The sequence below is a fragment of the Miscanthus floridulus genome, chromosome 2, assembly GCF_019320115.1.
Source record: "Miscanthus floridulus cultivar M001 chromosome 2, ASM1932011v1, whole genome shotgun sequence".
NCBI lineage: Eukaryota > Viridiplantae > Streptophyta > Magnoliopsida > Poales > Poaceae > Miscanthus > Miscanthus floridulus.
Window position 1 is genome coordinate 61,111,461 of NC_089581.1, and position 16,779 is coordinate 61,128,239.

Below are 16,779 nucleotides of genomic sequence, written 5' to 3' on the forward strand. Positions count from 1 at the left end.
GGTGCCACGACGGCAGGGAGGCAGAGGAAGCCCGGACGATGGAGGAGGATCCCACGCCAGCCCGTAAAGGTTACTTTGGTACCGACAGGGTTAAGTAAGTTGCCGTTCATGCTGGCGTTTTGGTCCCCTGTGCCGGTCCCTCTGCCTCGAGGGTCAGACGACAAGCGGCAGCGAGAGCAGTTGCCGTCCAAGGCTCTGGAACTGGTATTTGGGCTGGAAGGGTCCGAGGAGGTGCTGGAGGCGAGGGAGCGGGGCAATCGGGAGATGCTGGAACATGCGAAGCGGCTGGAGGAGGCGGACGAGGATCTGTGCGACACCGAGGAGGACAAGGTCGCCTTCCGTGCCTTCAAGGCCAAGTTCGTCGCCGTCTACCGTAAGCTTGCCACCACCAAGGCCAAGGACGTTGTCTTCAAGGATCAACCACCCAGCGACACACAGTAAGCACCACTGATGACTACTGGCATGTCTTTTTGCATGAAAATTTGATAAGTATTAGGGCAACTTCAAAAAATTTCCATAGCTGCTGCTCGATCTGCAGTGGCAATAGCTCCTTCGAGTCGAGTCTAGTGTGTTCTTTGATCTCCTGACCTGTGGAAGACCTGGGTGATGTCTGGGACCTAATAATTACTATATTTGATGATAACAACAAAATGATGATGGGGCCCCCTCCCAGCGTCGTTCCTGGGCGGATCTGGCGGAGGGCGAGCTTCGGGCGGAGGCTGCCGACCTGCAGTGGGAAGATGTCCTCGGCCGTGGTCCTGTGGAGCGTGTGGCTCTCAGTGACTCGGAGGACTATCCCGATTCTGATGTGCCCGAGTCGCCGATGCCGCCGCTGCAGGGGAAGGGGAAGAGTGTGATGGAGACTGCTGGTAAGCGCCAGCGGGCGCGTCGTCATCGTCACAGCAAGCGCCGCACGGAGGGATTCATGGCGGCCGCGCGACGTTCCCACCCGGCCGTGGTGCCTGATCTGCCGCCCCCACCGCCGCGGCGTGCTCTGGTCCGGGGCGGGAGGTCCCCGCCGTCGCACCCTGTGCGGCCTCGGGGACAGCCGGACCGGGAGGGGTTCTTCCAGGTGCGTTCCAGGCGCTGCGACAGGCGCCACAGTCCTCCAAGGTCGCCGCCGAGACCCGTCCCACCGGAGTTGGAGGGCTTGTGCTTCAACTGCCTCCAGCCGGGCCATGTCAAGGCGCAGTGCCGCGCCAGGCCGAGATGCTACAACTGTTGGGGCAAGGGCCACCACGCTGCGAGCTGCCCACTCCCCCGCTCCTCGGCTGTTGGGGTGAAGCGTGGCCGCTCCCCGCGGCGGTCTGGGGACGCTCGCCGGGTTGCGCCGCGACGCCCGGATGGTGCGCGCCATCGGCCCAACTCGGCGGACACCGTGTCCGGGGGTTCGTTGTCAACAGGGCGGTCCACGTCGGTGCCTTACTGCTGTCGGCATCCATCGCCACCGGCTGCGCCGTCGCCGCCCCCACCACCTCCGCCTCCACCTCCGCCGCCTCCGCCACCTGTCTTCCAGCCCGCCGCCGGCACCAGCTCGGAGTTTGACAGGGGCTCCAGGAACCTTGCCGACCCTGCTATTCGGGACCCGCGCGCGCCCACGGTGGTTATCCCGCGTTCCACGGAGATCCAGGCGGCCGAGGATGCGCTTGAGCTGGCCCTGGTGGGCTTGGTGGGGGGCACCAGGCCGGTGGTTTCTACGGCCACAGTCTACAACTTCCTCTACTCTGAGTTTGAGCTTACGATGAACGATGTGGAGTTGCGGCGGCACCACCCGGAAGATTTCATCGCACGTTTCCGCCGGCGTGCGGACCGTGACCGTGTCCTTGCTTCGCGGCCGGGTGGATACCTTCTGCCCCTCACCTGGAGACCTTGGCAACGAACTTCACTGGCCACTGCAGAAAGCTTCAATTTTCAGGTGGTTGTGGGCATGCTGCGTGTACTGCTTCACGCGCGCAATGTGGCTACTGCCCAGATCATCCTGGGCCCTTCTTGCTCGGGGATTGAAATCACAAGGCTTTGAGACATACCTGATGATGACGACCGAGAATTCTTTGTCAAGGCATGGTGCAAACATCCGGATCTCATCGAAGACGAGCAGACCATCTCAATTCTGGAGCCTGTTTTGCCTGTTGCAGCTATGGGCAATCCTGCCCCGCCACGCCTCTTGCGGTACCAGGTTAGGATCAGGGTGGTCGCCTTCCAGGATTGGACCACACCCCCTGCCTCACATGGTGATGATGATCGTAATGATGATAGTGATGGCCCTGATGATGATCGTGCTGATGATAACTTTCAAGACCGGGGGGAGCATTGGCCAACACCGCGGCGCGATAGTGATGATGACTCCGGTGATAGCAACTGTAATAATTATCACCCAACATGCTACTACCCACCAGAGGAAGCGGGTGGACGTGATCCATCCATGTCAGTGCAGGTGGGCGAGTTCAGATGCCCCTGTGCGCCGGAGGTCGTTGCTCGGCACACTGATGTTCATGGCACGCGCAAGGAGTCTGTGGAGGCTCCCGAGCGTTGGGAGATGATGTCTGCACCGCGTACTCCTTGGACGCGGGCATCAAATTTTACGACGGTCAACACTCCATCACTGTGGATTGATAGGCAGCTCGGCTCCCCTACCACCGGCGTCGTGGCGCGGTTTCTGAACGTCGCGCCACTGCTCCTCCACGCGGGTGTTTCAACACTCGAACCTGTACATGTTGATCAGGACTGGTGGGCTGATCTGGCGGTGAATGAGCTTTCAAATGATGTCAGTGCTCAAGCGTGTGTTGGTCAGGAGGGGGCCACTTCCGGGTCGACCTCGAACTCGGTGGACTGGTGGGCGGACCTGATTGAGGCTGAACTTGTCTCCACCACATATGTTGCGGCCAGCCCAGTTGTTGATGGGGCTGGACTTCACGAGGAGGATGAGAGCGCTGTGGAGGAACCTGTTTCTGTAGTGGATGCGACCAATGATGCGGCCACTGTCATGGATGCGGCAGCCGCTACACAGGCTGCGCTGGAGGCGGAGGTGTGCGTCCCCATGCACACGCCCCTGATCCGCGCGGGACCTAGGCCTCGGCGGGCGCGAACGCCGGTCTCCATCCCGTCGCTGCGACGGAGTGGCAGGATCGCAGCAAGGCCAAGGGCACCAAATGCAACGGTGCAGGCGCAACTGCTGCTCCTTAAGAAGCTGGGAGTCGCTGTGGCGGAGGGTGAGCATGCCTCTGAGGTTGAGAAGAAGATCAAGCTGGCATTCAGGGGAGATATGTCGACCAGGAAAAGGGAGGCACTACAACTCTTCCTTGAAAATGGAATTGACCTGACAACTGTGGACCTAAACCTCCATGGTGTGGAGGACGCGGCGCTCTGAGCGCTGCCATCACACACGGATGTCGCCCAATTGGTTATCCAATGTCGACGACCTTCAGTTGCTTCGTCTGGAACGTCCGCGGTCTCAATGATCGCGCACGTCGTAATGTGGTTTGCGAATTGCTGCTGCTGCACAAGCCGTCGTGTGTGTGTATCCAGGAGACCAAACTCTCCAGCTTATGTAATTTGCTTGCGAATGAAATTTGCATCCACGCCTGGGCTGCTGGTTCTCGCGATGCAGGAGGAGGCCGAGCACTCGGCAGGGAACAGATGCCTGAGGCTGATCTTGGCGAGGTTGTAGTTCGTTTTGCCCTTTGTCGCAAAATTTGCTAAAATGTAATCTTTGGTTGTGAATCCAGTAGTGCTAGGTTTTGGTAACCATGTCGTTACCATGGCTTGTTTTCAAAACTCTATCTGCTTAATGAAATATGCGCTACGGCGTGTTCTCAAAAAAAATGATAACAACAAAATCAGAACCTTCACATGTGTATTGCATAAGAATGCAGTCTTGGATTCTAGCATGCCCAGCCTTGTAACATTTAGAGTGCATTTAGATGCAACTGAATTAACCAAATACGCCACTCGCAGCGAGGAGCACTTGACTGCAGAGGAGATGGAGATGGAAGCAGATCGTTCTGCATGGCCGGTTTGCCCTCAGGCAAGCCATTTTGCCATGCTTGCCTTGGAGCACTATAACTCCACCAAGAAGATGGTATATATTTGCAAGCTTCCGTAACTTGTTTTTACTCCAAACCGCTTCTGCAATACATCTTGTGCTTACCAACTGTTACTGAAATAACACAGCATAAGTTTGAGATGGCAATGGTCTTACTTTCCAAGTGCTTTTCCGAGGCAGATGGCACGACATTTGACAACGTGAACTTCACTGCCACCCCCAGCAAAGCACCTCACACCCTGCCAAGCGGTTGTTTTTCGCTGAGTTAATGCTTATCCCAGATCTTCAGGCATATGACTATGTGAGGGTACTGAGCCTCTGCGTGTGCTCCATGTATGCACCATCGATGACTCTTGCTTCGGTAAGTAGTTCGATTCGCACCTCTATGTTTGTAACGTCGTTTGGCTCTACTTTTGTGTAAGGCTTGTGTGGAACACTTTCATGTGCGTTTTTCTCTGTTTTCTACTATTGTTTCTTTAACTAAGTTTTGCTGGAACAATGTTTTGTGTAAAATTTCATTGCTGTGAACACCTTCAGTTTGTTGGCTCCGGTAGATAAGCATAGGGTCTGCTTGGTTGGACTCCACACCTTGCGATGCTGCAAGTTAGTCATGGCACACTAAGGTAGGTTGTTTGTTCTGTTACCAGACTGTAGTGCACCAAAGAAAGTTAGGTGTTTTCTTCGGGGCTAAGTTTTGGTGGAGGATTTGATCGCCACAATTTTGGGCGCAACACGCACGTGCAGAAAGAAGTGTGCTACGGCTATCCACCCACCCATGTAAAGCTGGCATGATAGAGGGAAAAATGGGTTCCTGCATCTTGTTCACCCTTTCATTCTCTTTTCACTGAATCTTTCTCTTGTTTTGCAGCCACTTCTCAGAACTAACAAATATCTCTATTAATTCTACATGGGGTTCTAGTCAATTTGCTGCCTGTCTTCTCGTTATCCATCTCCAAATGTGCCTGTTTAAAGCCCATTATGTGGGCTACGGTGGTTTCTTATTTTTGCTTAAGTAATTCAGGAACTTACAGCTACGTGTTGGTCCATCTTGCTCCCCTCTCAAAACTTTCTTGCCCACCCGTTCTGGTCTCGTGTTTATTTGTCTCCAAATATTTGTAAATTTGAGATAAAATGCATCCCTTTTTCTATTTCTCTTAGGAATTTGTAAGACGATTGTTTCTTGTTGTTTTGATGATATGCTAATTATTTTGATTATAAGTAGCTTCTTGCATAGGCAATGTGATTTTTCTATGGATAAAATTCCTTGTATTTATAGGGAAAAAATTGGTAACTTATGTCCCATGTTGGATAGAGATGCTTCACGATAAACATGGTTTTAGACCTTTTCTGTACTGGTTTTGTGGCTAATTGCATTGTCACCATAGAGATGCTTTCAATCTGTGGCAGGTATAGTGTAGGAGTCCAAATACTTACCCCATTCAATTTGCCACAACTCAATTTAGTTTGACATGGTAACCAACCAAATAGCTCTACTTTGCAAATATATGCATGTCAGAGCTTTGGTACGTGCCTAACCTTTAGTGTGCCAAACCGAACATGCCATTGTTTGCACGATTTGAAGATGGGTGCATTTTAAATTCTCTCTGTGTTGAAAGTTGATATTGCACGGTTTTGCCTCTCCTGGTGGTGCTTTAGGAGAGAGTAGTGTGTATGGTTTAGGGTCCTTGTTTGCTATGTTTGTGTTTGGTTCGTTTGAATAATGTTTGGACATCTTTCGATGCCTTTTTTAGGTGGATGTCATGAGGTGGTAAGAGACATCAAGGAACCGCTAAGCAAGGACATGGATTACGACCACTGTCACGCTTCCAGCATGCGCATTAAACACCCGAGAGGTCCTATATTCATCGCTGGGCACAACAGTACGAGGATGCCGTATGTTGGTGTGTTCCCGTTGGATTGAAGGTTTTTCTTATCTACAAATATATCTTCTTAAATTGGATATTTGGTATGGAGTCTTTTAATTTTGTAGTACTTAAACTGGATACCTGCGCCCGAGGCAACCAAATATTCGGCCTACGTATGCCCTTCCATCTCGGGCTCTCCCTCGACGCATGAACGCCACCGGCCAGCAAATAATAATCGTGCTACACCTGGACTTCCAACTCTTTTCCTCTTTCGTTTGCTTTTGCTCACGGAAACAATTAGGATGCATGGCAAGGCGCATTGCTTTTCAATCTTTGAATTAAATTAGTCCACCATATCTCTAGAATATATACTAGTATATAACCTCTTAAATATATGGATAATGAGTCTGTCCGTCCGGAGGCGCTCACTTGGGCCTGCAGGACCAGCCCGGCCTACTCCTTCTCCTGGTTCACCTAAAAATAAATAATGAACGTATTTCTCTTTGTCCTCGTCTCGTTGCGTAGTTTCTTCTCGTTGCTGCAGCTGCGATGTCCGCACCGACTGCCAAGTCGGCACTCCCGGCGGCCTTCCTCTGCATTCCGTCCCTGCTCCTCTCCACGTCGCTCCTCGGCGCTGCACTCTCTGCCACCCCCGTGCCCTCCTCCATCCTCCATCTCCACCGCATCCGAGCACTGGCGGCCGCCTTCCTCCCTCTCCACCGTGCTCATCGACCGCCGCGCAGGAGAGGGGCCGCTGCTGGCTAGGCCTAGTCCAGGCGTATGAGCAGCTGGCCGCTGCCAGGTCGCGCCACCATCCTCGGCCGCCGGCTGACCGGAACCGACCGTTCCCCGCTTTGCTCTGCATCATCCGAAAGAAGAAGGGTGGAAAATACATGTTGCAAGTGTATGTTTCAAGTGTTTTAGTTTCATAGTTATGTTGCAAATGCTTCATACGGATGTTGCAAAAGTAGATCGAGATGTTTCATATATATGTTGCAATGGTTGTACACGTATGTTGCAAGCTTTCATTTTTAATGTTTCATCTGTTTTTTCAGATGTATGGTGCAAGTGTGATTATCTGGATGTTGCATATGTTTTCACATGTATGTTGCAAATATTTTATCTGGATGTTGCGTATGTCTACAATGAGTTTAAAGTGTTTTTGCATGTGTTTCTGACTCAAGTTTCAATTGTTTCATCTGCCTTCAGACGTATGTTTGAAATGCTGCACCTAAATGTTTCAAAAGTATCAGGTGTTGCACATGTTGCAACGGGACCCACCTTCTACAACCACCAGGTGTAGCTGCTGGGGCACCGTTGAGCGGGCACAACCGACGAAAGGGGCACGATCGGTCCCCACGCGTGGTCTAGCGACGCGGGCGACGTCCGGGTGGCGCGGCCCTGCATGGGAGTGCGAAACGCAGAGGGGGCGTGCTGGCGCAGACGGGGGTGTGCTGACGTGGACGCGAAGTGCAGGCGCGAGGGAGAAACGGAGTACAGAGGCGCGTGGGAAATGAAGTGCAGCCGTAGGCGTCGGGACGCACGCATCTGTTCAGACGTCAGGGGCACTGTCGTAAATATATATGTGTTTAGCTTCCTCATCACCGGTAGCAAGTCGTGATCAATATGCCAAGCAGCCATGCGATTCCACTAAGCCACTTCATGCTTGTCCGTTGCTCATGTGTTGAATAAAATCACCAGCACATACCTCAGCTTCCGGCTTCAGTCTTCATTCGTAAGATGATCCGCTACTTACCGATCTTCGTCATTGTATTGTCTATTGCTCATAGCACTGTTCTTCGAGACAATTTCGAGTATGAACAGTGTCGAAGGTGGCCTTAGTCGTCTGGCGCCTCGTCACTAGTGTAAAAAAGTACATACAGTAGATAGAAGACAGAGATATGTATGACTCGTTTTCGCTGGGCCACCTGCTGGCAACTTTAATTCCGCGCAACTGAAAGAATATATGTACGATTGCTATACAAAGAAAATATATATAATTTACGGCTCTAACTCGATGCTATTCAAGATAAACAAAAGCATGTAATTAATTAGCAAGGTGTGCACACATGATTTATCTAGCTAGCGCGTCTATTTACCCACCATAAAAGAGGTATGCCATCTATATAGCTAATTCTATCAATTATCCTACGGCCTATGGTATAAAAAAAGATAAAGGCACATAAGTTGAAAATATGCATACGATAAGTAAAAAATGTGAGGATTGAGGAAGGACAAACTCTAGAGACAAGGGAATAAATCTCATGATATCAGTGGGCAAAGCGCTAGAGACAGAGAAAGTAGAAAAGAAACTAGCTAGCGAGAGAAGAGTAGATAGTCTCTCACACAGTTTGGTAAACTGTCGACGACTTCTAACATGACTGTTTGTAATTTGTGGCAAAGCTTTGAGTGGAGGGCTATCTGTTGGCAGACGTATCCTCAGCGAATGTTATAGTGAAAATGCAATGATTCACCCGCTCACAGCTCGTGTTTCTATGCTCTGATGTTATATTATTATTTTTGTTTGTCCTTCTTCTCTCGTACACATCGGCTAGCTATTTGAAAAAGATTGTCGGGGATGCAAGGAGCCTTTCACCGGTTATGTTGTTGGGCTCGTCACAAATACTCCTCACAAACTAAGATAAGTGCTCCTTGAAACAGTAGCAAAGCGCATTAAAGCCGCCAGTAGTTAGAAACAACAGCAGCAAAGAAGCCAGGAATTCCTTTCGTGTTGAGAGTTTAGTTTTAGTTATAAATGTTCCATAACTTTTCGAAGAAAACGACTAAAAATGTAAATGAGGTGTTTTCCTAAAGAGCCTGCAAGGAAACGCATTATTTAAACTTGTGGGATGTGCTCGTATGAGGTCAAGGTGCTTCTGATCACTGCTCACGGTCAACTGGGCTCCTCGACACAATTTAGGCTCCGTTCGTCTGCCATTAAACCCGGTTGATCCGCTTCTTTTTCTATTTAGAATAGTGTTTTTCTCTCATAAATTCCTCCATATTTATTCAGATTTCTCCAAAATTCCTCAAACGAACGGGGCGAACGGGGCCTCACTTGTAAAGATCGAAGACGAGGGATAATACCTATGCCCGACTAATGCACGCGATGACCATTTCTATTTTTGTTGTGCTATTTGGATCCCAAGCATTACCTGCACACTGTAAGTATCTGTTATCGTCCTCTCTATCGAATCTTCTTGTCATTATTTAATGTTTGGTGATATGCAAATATACTGTATGAATACATGAATACGGATGAAAAACACTAAAATATTGTCGCAGGTCGTCCTCAGCTACTCGAAGTTATAAGTTCTACCGCTAATTCCAACAAATCGACATCATTATATGATAGCAAGGTCTACCTGGTGTTTTGCGTTTCTGCGAAGTGCAATTAGTTTGGTCACAGTGTGGACGTATAACCCCCGATGTCTACGGGACTGTATATGGGCCGAGCCGCTAGGAAAGGCCTAGCCTATAAGACTGCGCATGAGTCACGCCACTAGTCGAGGCCTGGCTTACAAGACGACGCCGCGTGGAGCACGACAAAGGTCGGCGTAACTCGTAAGACTAGGCCAGTTAGGGTTGGAGACTCAGCTACAAATTAACTGTTCGGACGGTTTATATTAAATATAAATACTTCATCCAAAACCAAACATAATGTTCATCTACAACTAATTACCGAGCTGCATACGCTATTTCATCACTGTGGATTTTCCTCCGGGTTTCATATATTTTATTTTTTTCATCATGAACTACCCATTCTACATATTTTTATTTCAGGGGCCTGGTTCAGTCAGCGAGCTTACGCTCGGGGACTGTATCCGTCAGGAAGGGCAAGTGGATCATCGTCTGGGTGGTCACGCCACCTGGCACTCGTACTTCACCGCCGACCAACTAGTCGAATCGTTCGGTTTATGGACTTCATCACTGACCAGTTGGTTGGACTATTCGATGCTCACTTCCGCTCAGGCATTTACTTCACCGCCAATCAGATTGCTCGTCGCTTCGGCTTCATCAACAGCTATGCTGGGGACTCCTCGGCGCTTGGATTCTTCGTGCAAGAGTCGTCAACTAAGCTGGGGACTCCCTTGGCGTTTGAATTTTGCTACGTCTCATCGCTGTGCTTTCAAGTTGCTCCATGCTATTTGGATCAGGGTGCTGATCTTGGGCAGCACGTTTGGGGTCTTGATAAGTACATGACAGATGGCATTGGTAAGATTTCATATTTATTTCCTTTGACCCTGCTATAAGATTTATTTCTTCATCTTCCAGTAGGCTCGTGGACTAAGTGTGTACACTTCATCTTGCGGTGAATGTATTGATTTCCTGGTCGCTTGAGTATTCGGCAATGCCAGAGACTGGTTGCTTTCCCAGCTATGCTGGGGACTGCATATTTTTCTTTGATCCTGCTACAAGATTTCTTCATCATCTTCCAGCAGACTCGGGGATTACATTGTGTACAATGCATCTCGCGGTGCACGTAGTGTTTCTTTTTCACGGCGTTTCGACTTCGTCAAGTTTGTCATTTAATGCCTCTAATCTGCCCTGATGACCACGTCGTCAGAGCCATCGTAATTGGTACTTAAGTGTGTACACTTCACCGACCAAGACTTTATTTTTTTTACTTGAGCTCCTTACATCCTGCCGACAAACCTTGACTTCACGTGAGCTCGAGCTCAGCTCCCAGTTGAGATACTTGGACATCTGTTTCTATGGCTGAGACGCCGTGCTCAACAGCTCGGACGATGTATTCAATAGCTCGGACTCTTGTTTCAACAGCTCGGCTCCCAGTTAAACCGGCGACTAGCTGAGTTGCTCGGACAAACTCAAGACGGTGTTGCCCAGCGGACCCAAGGTGCTTGGGGACTAGCTGTGGGGGTATAACCGTCGATACCCACAGGACCATACATGGGCTGAGCCGCTAGGGGAGGCCTAGCCCATAAGACCGCGCATGAGTCGTGCCACTAGTCGAGGCCCGGTTTACAAGACGACGACGCGTGGAGCACGACACAGGTCGGCGTACCTCGCAAGACTGCATGAAGATCCTCGGTGATATAGGAAACTTGCTCGGATATGCTAGATTTCATAATATCTGTAACTTTCTATCTTGTAAACCGATCAGGATAGAAACAACCGATCTGTAACCTAAAAGCTCTAGTTTGGTTTTGGTAAATTGATGAAACCCTAAGTGCTAACCTAGTTTATCAAAGTGATTATGAGATAGGTGGCACTACTCCAAGTGATGAAGAATTTGTGAAGATCATGATGATGGTGATGCCATGGTGATGATTAAGCGCTTGAACTTGAAAAGAAGAAAGAGAAAAACAAAACGCTCAAGGCAAAGGTATAAATGGTATGAGATATTTTGTTTTGGTAATCAAGACACTTAGAGAGTGTGATCATATTTATGTTCGATAGACGTACTATTAAGAGGGGTGAAACTCGTATCGAAATACGGTTATCAAAGTGTCACTAGATGCTCTAACTCATTGCATATACATTTAGGATCTAGTGGAGTGCTAACACTCTTGAAAATGTTTGTGAAAATATGCTAGCACATGTGCACAAGGTGGTTGGCATATTTGAGCAAGGGTTAGGAACTTCACCGGCGAAGTGTCCGCCCGTAGAGTGCGGATAGTCCAACGGTGCCACCGGCGCCCTCTACATAAAAGACGGAGGTCACTGTGAGTGACCGGATGTTGGTCTCGGAAGGACCGGCGCGTCCGGTCTATAGAAGCAGCGAAGACGCTGGCGTTGGTCTCTGACCGGACGCTGGGTCACTTAGTGACCAGGCGCTGGAGGGTTGCGTCCGGTCCTACTGACGTGGCAGCGCATAGAGGAGACACCGAGTGACCGGACGCTGGGTGAGTCCGGTCGAGCATGACTGGACACGTCCAGTCGTGATTTCTTGTTTCTGGATGCTTACTGGAAATGACCGGACGCTGAGGTCCAGCGTCCGGTCACTTCGCAGCAGCGCGTTCGATCATCACTTGACCGTTGGGATCGAGCGCTCAGTATTTGAAGAGAGGGGACACGTGGCGTGCATCGCATGACCGGACGCTGGGGTCCTACGTCCGATCGATCTGACCGGCGCGTCCGGTTGCCCCGTGTTCAGTGCAGTGAGGAGCCCAACAGCTCTATTCATGGGGGCTCTCTATTTAGGCCCCGTTTGGCTAGGCTCCCATGTGCTCCGGCGCCTACACTGTAGCGACACTGTAGCCGGAGTCGGAGGAGCCCAAAAAACGAGCTTCTCCCCCTCAGAACGTCTCTATGAGAGAGGAAACGAAGAGAGAGAAAACCGGCTCTGATGAACAGTGTCCGCACATGACATGAACAGTGTCGCAGCAGAGGGAGCCGGAGCTGCCCGAAGCTGCACCAAAGAGGGCCTTAAGCTCCATGACCGGCTCTAGCTCACTCTCTTGGCCATTTGCATTGACATAGCAACCTTGTGAGCTTAGCCAAAGCCTTCCCATTCATCTCCATCATTGATTCATTATCTTTGTGAGATTGGAAGAGAATCCAAGTGCATTGCTTGAGTGTTTGCATCTAGAGGCACTTGGTATTCGTATTTCGCTGCGGGATTCACTTGTTACTCTTGGTGGTTGCCGCCACCTAGATGGCTTGGATCAGCGAGGATCGTCGAGTGGAGGTTGGTGATTGTCTCCGGCTCCGATCGTGGTGATTGTGAGCGGTTCTTGACCTTTCCCCGGCGGAGTGCCAAAAGGTACTCTAGTGGATTGCTCGTGGCTTGTGTGATCCTAATCTTATGTTGATTGTTGTTGACACGATTTTTGGCTCACTTATATTATGTGCAATATTTGCTTTAAATAAATATAAATGATATATATATATATATATATATATCATTTATATATATGGCCTAATTCCATAATAAGAGAAATAATATTGGCTATGAAAGTCAGTGCATCCAAGAGCGCACGACAAGCAAAGGTGTGTGCTCGTGTATTTCATTTGTGTAAATCAAATACCATGTACTCATGTGAATACGTGGCCGGCTGGCAAATCATCCAAAGAGCACATATGAAAATAAAATACTTTGTTGATTGACTAAAATAATCAATCATCTTCAATGTCAAAACATGATTTGGTGATTAGTGGAAAATTAAGAAGAAGAAAAGAAAGCTAGAATCAAGAAAAGAGAATTCCTTATTTGACACTAGGAAAATGAGTCGTTTCTTTCTTGGCCTTGAAATTTTCTTCGTTCTCTATTTGACACTCACTTCAACTTTCATCCCTAATTTGACACTACCGTCAAATCCGTTAGCTAACGGTGTTAACTGGCTGTTAAAAAGACGTTTTTGCCCCTAGAAAAAAGCGGCGAAGCAAATTTGAGAGGAAAAAAAACATGCGCCCGCCTCTGATGCATGCGCCCAGCTATAAAAAAAGGTGCAGGTTTTTTTTTCTCTCAAATTTGCTTCGCCGCTTTTTTTCTAGGGGCAAAAATGTCTTTTTAACAGTCAGTTAACACCGTTAGCTAACGGATTTGACGGTAGTGTCAAATTAGGGATGAAAGTTGAAGTGAGTGTCAAATAGGGAACGAAGAAAATTTCAGGATCAAGAAAGAAACGACTCATTTTCCCAGTGTCAAATAAGAAATTCTCTCAATAAAGAAAGAAGGACATATATGCATATATGCATGAGCATGACTATACCTTGGCAAAGTATAGTGACAAAAGCACGGCTATTACATGTCATAATAAAAACGTTGGGCAGTAAATACATACACGCTTCCATACGCATGGATTAAAAAAGAAGAGACCATGCAAGTACGTACGTGTGTGTACATACACATCAAACGTATAGCCCATATGTGCATGCCGGCTATGCGCATGGGCTGCAAGCCCCGGTAAAATAATAAATATAAGGGCCAAATGGCCGCGCTATGCGCATGGGCTGCAAGCCCCGGTAAAAGGTCTACCAACAGTGCCACGACCGTGCTTTGCGCACGGGCGACATGCCCCGGTAAAGGTGTGAAAGGCCAACAAATATGGCTCGGTGAAATTCGGTTGGACGCGATCTTAGCTCCAACCCGGTTAAAGGTTCATGGCACAAAATTGGTGGACGCGCTCCACCCGGTTCATGGTAAATTTGATATGGTCGCGAATCTACTCCATATCTACATGTGTTTTGGCCACGGCAATGCCGACTAGTTCGTATCATGCATCAAAGAAAATAAAGAACTCGCATGCTACTGCCATAAAGAAAGATCATGCATGGGTTTCTATCAAATCAAAGAAACAATCATATGTGCAAATGAAATTATATAAAAAAACAAGATATTAACAACATACTGCATATATAAGTGTATATAAATATATTCATCTTCTGTCTAGTTAGCATTTTCTGTACAAACTAACTAGCTAGCATCCGAACTGCATGCCACCTCCTGTATTCGTGCATTACACTAGCATATGTTTCACTGGCAATCATGATAAAAAGCAAATCATGCACTCAACTAAATTGCGGCTATGAAGATGTGTAGTAGTCCCCTGCCACTGCTGAAATCACCAGTTACCATGCAAAGCCAGGTGACATCTGCATGTCCTATGTCTGCAAAGAAATTAAAGATCACATGCAAATTAACATTGCCTTCTGGTCTAACTACATGCACGCAAACAATACTTTGCATGTTGCACAGCCATGACCTTTGTTAATGGAGTCTTAATCAATAAATAAACAAAACTCATATTGCACTTCTGCACGTAATGAATAGGTTACGGTTATTAGTGCATTTCGGTCAAATAAATAAACTATGACATTGTAGGCCTCTGGTGTACTCACCCGCAGCACCAGCTTCCGGCCATCAGCAAGTAAATAAAAGTATATAATTAAAACAAAAGAAATTATACTTTGCATGCATAAAACATATCGGTTCATTACATACTGCCTGCTAGTGCATTCATCATGCCGAGGAATCAAATATGTCTAATCATGCATTAGATAAAATTACGCCATTTTAAATTATGGCTAGACCATATAAATAAACTTGAATAAATTGATTTCATCATATCAAATTCTATACCATGATCGCCCATGCTAATTAACCTGCTGCGGCGTTAAGGTTAGAATAACCAAAATGTCATGAACATCGATATAGACTTATCTATGTCAAATAAGCTTGTCATATTTATCATAATTTCCAGGCACATCATCCATGCCCAGCGTAGCCATCCAAGTGCCATGCATACAATGGATAAATTAAATATTGCATCCTACGTTTTAAATTGCGAGCTATCAATTTTAGTGTGAGGCTGTCCTGGGCGCTATTGGCGCTATAGCGGCAGCTAAATGCAGTAGCGTCAACTGACTGCTCACGCTATAGCGCCGCTGTTTGCACGGTATAGCGCGCTATTTGTTTACAATTCCAGAAAACATAAAAATCTATCAATCACTCAATCCTCAATCACTCAATGTCTCAATCTGATAACTCATAACTCATAAGTGATAACTGATAACATCCACCATAATAATCATAAGAGCAAAGTATCAGATTGCCAAACAGTCAACATAACCACATGAGGTTCATACATGCAAAGCCAAACAATCATAAAGGGATTAAACTTTAAAGTTTAAATGCATAAAGCCATAAACTCATGAAGTACACACTTTGCTGTTCTTCTTTTTTGGTAATGACCGGGCCGGGCTGTTCAATTTGGCAATTTTGGGACATCCAGCAATAGCGGCTGGTTAGCGGCGCTATGGTGCTAAACACACTTAGCGGCGCTTTAGCGCGCAATAGCGGCAATAGCGTGCATAGCGCAAAAATGAGCAATTGCGTCGCGCCAGTTCCTATGGGCCACTATAGCGCCGCTATAGCGTCGAAATAGCGCGCTATTTTTTTCGTGGATTGCATCTTAGCTAGATTGTATCCATGAATGATCATGCTTAGCCAAGTTGTTAAAAAGTGCAAACCAAATTAAATGGGATCACGTAGCACCGTGCATGCAAATCCCTGGCCAAACGCCATACCATGAGTGTATATGCTAACTTTGATAAAATGAATTAATTATATGCGCCCCGGTCGAGCCCGGCGTTGCAATATGTCTTTTGAGTCTTAGCAAGGTCAAAATATGTTGTCTTAGCCAAAATAAAATATTGCACCAAATGTTGAGTGCATCCATGAACATGCCTATCAAAACATGCTAAATGATCTTAAATGATTCAATAATACTATGCCAAATTTAGTCTTCAAAGTAAATTACGTGCCTACATACATGATAATTCACTCAAGAAATGCGTATCACTCAAACAAATCAGTTTCTCTTAGCTGACATATATGCGTGTTGCACCATATAGTGTATGAATTGAATACATGTATATCATGGTCTGCTAAGAAGCTAAACATGCCATCAACCAATCATATAAGGAAAATATGTTACTCCTCGACAAATGAATTCATGTCATGTTTAATAAAATGACATTCGTCAAGTTCAAGTCTATGCCAAGCATACAAATTCATCCATCTACGACTACAAGACTGAAGATTTTGTTTTCTTTTGTAGTTTGTAATAGGAAGCCATATGATGTAATCTTATTTTTCATGTACTCATGTTGGAACTCTTAATCAGGGGTGTTCTCTACGGAGATATAATTAACATAATTTTTATGCAAATATAAGAATTATGGAAGTATGGACTTGCAATACCTGTTCTTTTTCTTTTGTCCCAATTAAATTTAACCAAAACCAAATTTGTCTCTGCTGACGCGGAGGCAGGTCATAGCCGCTCGTTTCCCCGCCATCAGATTCTGGCACGCCCAGTGGGACCTACTTTTCCCCTCATCTTTGAGTTCCAACATGGTTGCATCATACGGCTTTGACCTAAATTGTCAAATGAAATTATATGCGCA

The 16,779-nt window shown here is 47.3% G+C and overlaps 1 pseudogene; it reads left to right on the top strand.

Moving 5' to 3' along the window:
* Positions 1 to 108: 108 nt before the first annotated feature.
* On the top strand, positions 109 to 6,672 carry LOC136536622 (uncharacterized; annotated as a pseudogene).
* Positions 6,673 to 16,779: the final 10,107 nt, after the last annotated feature.